Source organism: Arachis duranensis, chromosome 5 (assembly GCF_000817695.3).
Source record: "Arachis duranensis cultivar V14167 chromosome 5, aradu.V14167.gnm2.J7QH, whole genome shotgun sequence".
Classification (NCBI taxonomy): domain Eukaryota; kingdom Viridiplantae; phylum Streptophyta; class Magnoliopsida; order Fabales; family Fabaceae; genus Arachis; species Arachis duranensis.
This window is the reverse complement of record NC_029776.3, coordinates 47559153-47564373: the sequence shown is the minus strand read 5'-3', so window position 1 is coordinate 47564373 and position 5221 is coordinate 47559153. Positions and strand designations below refer to the sequence as shown.

Here is a 5221-nt window from a genome sequence, read left to right as displayed (position 1 = left end):
TGAAGCTTGGCAATAGTGGAACTTCTCAATTGCGATTGAGAAAGAAAGTGGATGTAGGACAAGGATTGTGCCGAACCACTCTAAATAGCGTTTGCATCTCTCCAAACTCATCTCTTCAATATTATTGTCTTTTACCTTTGAGCAAATAAATTGTGATCGAAAAGTAGCTTCGTAAGTACTTAAGGAGTAGCTTAAGTCCGATTGGTGAAAATCTTGATCAATTTATTTGAGTTGGTGTCTATTGGAAAGTAAAAGCTCCTTATAAATGCTTAGCAATTGAGTTAAGCTCTTGGAAAAATACTAGTACAATAACACTTCTGTATATTGTCTTTAACTTTCGCAAAAAGATTCATTGTTGTTGCAATACTCAATTCACCCCCCTCTTGAGTAATTGTGCATAGGTTCTACAAACAAGAAGACTTACCAAGAACAACTTGAAGATCATGAAGAACACTATGAATGCATGAATTTTCGAAAAATGCATAATAATTTTAAAAACATGCAATTGACACCAAACTTAAAAATTGACTCAAGACTTAAACAAGAAACACAAAATATTTTTGATTTTTTTTCATTTTTTGTATTTTATTTTTTTTTTCGAAAAACATATAGGAAAAAGAAAATAAGAAATTTAAAATCTTTAAGAAGAATTCCAAGAATCTTTCAATATTAGCCCAAAGCTCCAATCAAAGGGTTGGACATGGCTTAATAGCCAGTCAGCTTTAGGATGGAATTACATGCATTGTGGTGATTAGTTGAAGACCAATTCCAAAGGAGTTTGAATATGGCTTTGCAGCCAGTCAGGATTCAACATGCTTCATGAAACTCTGGAATCCATTCTTAAATGTTTTGAAGCCATAGAATGATCTATTTAAAAAAAATTTCGAAAATAGGAATAAAATTTTTTTGAAAGATTTTTGAAAGGTTTTTGAAAAGAAAATTATCTAATCTGAGCAACAAGATGAACCGTCAGTTGTCCATACTCGAACAATCCCCGGCAACGTCGCCAAAAAATTGGTGCAGGGATTTTGTGATAATCAACAATGGCTCCAATAATTTGGTAGCTCTCACACGTGAATTACACTTAGTCACAACTCTGCACAACTAACCAGCAAGTGCACTGGGTCATCCAAGTAATACCTTACGTGAGTAAGGGTCGATCCCACGGAGATTGTTGGTATAAAGCAATCTATGGTCATCTTGTAGATCTCAGTCAGGCTGATTCAAATGTGATTGGATTAGATAATTAAAAGATAAATAAAATAGGATAGAAATACTTATGTAAATTAATGGTGGGAATTTCAGATAAGCGTATGGAGATGCTTGTCCCTGTTGAATCTTTGTTTTCCTACTGCTTTCATCCAATCCTTCTTACTCCTTTCTATGGCAAGCTGTATGTAGGGCATCACCGTTGTCAATGGCTACATCCCATCCTCTCAGTGAAAATGGTCCAAATGCTCTGTCACAGCACGGCTAATCATCTGTCAGTTCTCAATCAGGTTGGAATAGAATCCCGTGATTCTTTTGCGTCTGTCACTAACGCCCAGCCTTCAGGAGTTTGAAGCTCGTCACAGTCATTCAATCCCGGAATCCTACTCGGAATACCACAGACAAGGTTAGACTTTTCGGATTCCCATGAATGCCACCATCAATTCTAGCTTATACCATGAAGATTCTCATTAAGGAACCCAAGAGATATGCGCCCGGTCTAAGGTAGAATGGAAGTGGTTGTCAGTCACGCGCGTTCATAGGTGAGAATGATGATGAGTGTCACAGATCATCACATTCATCAAGTTGAAGTGCAAAGAATATCTTAGAACAGGAATAAATCGAATTGGATAGAAAATAGTAGTAATTGCATTAAAACTTGAGGTACAGCAGAGCTCCACACCCTTAATCTATGGTGTGTAGAAACTCCACCGTTGAAAATACATAAGTGATAGGTCCAGGCATGGCCGAATGGCCAGCCCCCAAGTGGTCACAAGAACGAATGATCAAAGACTAAACAGTCAAAAGATGACTAATACACTAGTAAAAAGTTCTATTTATACTAAACAAGCTACTAGGGTTTACAGGAGTAAGTAATTGATGCATAAATCCACTTCCAGGGCCCACTGGTGTATGTTTGGGCTGAGCTTGATCCATCCACGAGCTGAGACTTTTCTTGGAGTTGAACGCCAAGTTGTAACGTGTTTTGGGCGTTCAACTCTGGTTCGTGACGTGTTTCTGGCGTTTGACTCCAGAATGCAGTATGGAACTGGCGTTGAGCGCCCGTTTATGTCATCAATTTCCGAATAAAGTATGAACTATTATACATTGCTGGAAAGCTCTAGATATCTACTTTCTAACGCCGTTGAGAGTGCGCCATTTGGAGTTCTGTAGCTCCAGAAAATCCATTTCGAGTGCAGGAAGGTTAGATTCCAACAGCATCAGCAGTCCTTTGTCAGCTTCCTTCTCAGAGTTTTGCTCAGGTCCCTCAATTTCAGCCAGAAAATACCTAAAATCCCAGAAAAACACACAAACTCATAGTAAAGTCCAGAAATATGAATTTAGCATAAAAACTAATGAAAACATCCCTAAAAGTAACTAGATCATACTAAAAACTACCTAAAAACAATGCCAAAAAGCGTATAAATTATCCGCTCATCACCTGCATTTTTGTGTGGTGTTCAACGCCAGCAAGGGGTTTACTTCAGGTGTTCTTCTTCCATCTCTAAATGTCTCTGTCTCTGTTTTGACTAATGCACATGATCACAAACTTAAAGGGAAATAACTATGAAAATAACTTAATATAACTCAAATAGAAATAACTAAAAAAAATAGGAATACTATAATTATGGTTGGGTTGCCTCCCAACAAACACATCTTTAACATCACTATCTTGATGGTCAGCTCCTTTACGGAGATAGGTAGGGGTTCAGAACTTCACCCCTCACAGTGAACTTCCTTCCTATTCTTTAATGGAGGAGCTCCACATGTTCTAGAGACAGGATATTGTTCACATGGTGTGGAATGACTGGGCTGTCTATTAAGACACCTCTTATGCCAAGTGAGAGGCCTTCAGTGGGGGATTTTCTTATCCCTCCAGCTCTTAGGTACCTTTTTCTTAGTACCTTCATTCTCATCACTTTATGATGATTTCTCAACACCAAATTTAGGATTTGGAGTCTGAGAGCTCTACAAAGCTCTACACACAGAGAGAGAAAGGGTTGGAACACCAAGTGTTGCACAGTTGTCTCTCCTTTAGAGAGGGAGTTAGGTTTAGGCATCTTGAACAAGATGTGATCTTTCCATAACTGCAGAACGAGCTCCCCCTTTGCCACATCAATTATGGCATTGGCAGTGGCTAAGAAAGATCTTTCAAGGATGATGGATTCATCCTCGTCCTCTCAAGTATCTAAGATTATAAAATCTTCAGGGATGTAAAAGTTTTCAACCTTTACTATGACAACTTCTACAAGACCATATGCCTTTTTCAGTGACTTGTCTGCCATCTCTAATGAGATATTGGCAGCTTGCACCTCAAAAATTCCCATCCTCTCCATTATAGAGAGAGGCATGAGGTTTATGCTTGACGCTAGGTCGCGTAAAGCCTTCTTAAAGGTAATTGTCCCTATGGTGCAAGTAATTAGGAAGCGTCTGAGATCTAACATCTTTTGAGATAGTTTCTACTGAACCAAGGCATTGAGTTCCTTAGTGAGCACTGGAGGTTCGTCTTCCAATGTCTCTATTCCAAATAATTTAGCATTCAGCTTCATCAAAATTCTTAAGTACCGAGCAACTTGCTCTTTCCTATTTTCCTCTTCCTCATCAGAGGAGGAATATTCTTCAAAGTCTATAATATGCAATAAGCCATTCAAGGAAACCCCTATTGTCTCCTCATGAGCTCTGGTTTCTTTTATATCTCTAACAAAGGGGTCCTTAGTGGGCGTTCAACGCCCATCCTCCCCCATTGTGGCATTTAACGCCAGGACTTACTCCTCTTTGGGCGTTGAACGCCCAGCCTCTACTCCCAGCTGGCTGGCCGCCAAAAGTTCTTTTTTAGTTTTGGCCTCAGCTCCTACACTGAGGACCTTGCATTCTTCTCTTGGGTTTACTTCAGTATTACTTGGAAGAGTGTTAGAAGGGATCTCAGGGATCCTCATACTCAGCCGACCAATCTGTACCTCTAAATTCCTAATGGAAGATCTTGTTTCAGTCATGAAACTGTTAGTGGTCTTAGAGAGATAAGAGACTATAGTAGCTAAGTTAGAGAGGCTCTGCTTAGAAGTCTCCATCTATTGCTGAGAAGGTGGGAATGGTCTATTGTTGAACCTATTCTGGGTTCTTCCACCTTGTTTGTTGTTGAAGCCTTGCAAAGGCTTCTGTTGATCCCTCCATAAAAAGTTGGGATAATTCCTCCATGATGAGTTGTAGGTGTTTCCATAAGGCTCATTGTGGGGATTCCCTAAGGAATTTCCCATATAATGAACCTCCTCCATCATGAGTTGATCTGGATCATAGGCATCTCCTTCATAGGAGTTTTCTTGCGTGCTGCCAATTGCTGCTTGCAATTCAGTCAGATGCTGAGAGATCATGTTGACCTGTTGGGTCGAGATCTTTTTCTGAGCCAATATGGCCTTCAGAGTGTCAATCTCCATGACTCCTCTTTTCTAAGCTACCCCATTGTTCACAAGGTTCCTCTCAGAGGTGCACATGAATTGGTTGTTTGCAACCATGTCAATGAGTTCCTGTGCCTCCTCAGGCATTTTCTTTAAGTGGAGTGATCCACCAGCAGAGTGGTCGAATGCCATTTTGGACAATTCAGAGAGACCATCATAGAAGATATCTAGCATGGTCCAGTCTGAAACCATGTTAGGAGGGCACCTTCTGATCAGTTACTTGTACCTCTCTCAGGCTTCATAGAGGGATTCACCCTCTTTTTGTCTAAAGATTTGGACTTCCACCCTAAGCTTGCTTAGCTTCTGAAGTGGAAAAAACTTGGTCAAGAATGCATTGACCACCTTCTCCCAAGAGTCCAGGCTTTTCTTGGGCTAAGAATCTAGCTATAACCTAGCTCTATCCCTTACAGCAAAGGGGAAGAGCATAAGCTTGTAAATTTCTGGATCCACTCCATTAGTCTTGACAGTACTACAGATCTGCAAGAAATCAGAGATGAAACTGTTGGGATCTTCCTGTGGAAGTCCATGAAACTGGTAGTTATGTTGAACTAGAGTGACTC

The 5221-nt window shown here is 40.0% G+C and overlaps 1 non-coding gene across 1 annotated transcript; it reads left to right on the top strand.

The window, feature by feature from the left end:
- Positions 1 to 4846: 4846 nt before the first annotated feature.
- On the top strand, positions 4847 to 4955 carry LOC127747842 (small nucleolar RNA R71). The gene has a single exon (XR_008009789.1). It is a non-coding gene; the product is annotated as a small nucleolar RNA R71 (small nucleolar RNA).
- The last annotated feature ends 266 nt before the right edge of the window (positions 4956 to 5221 follow it).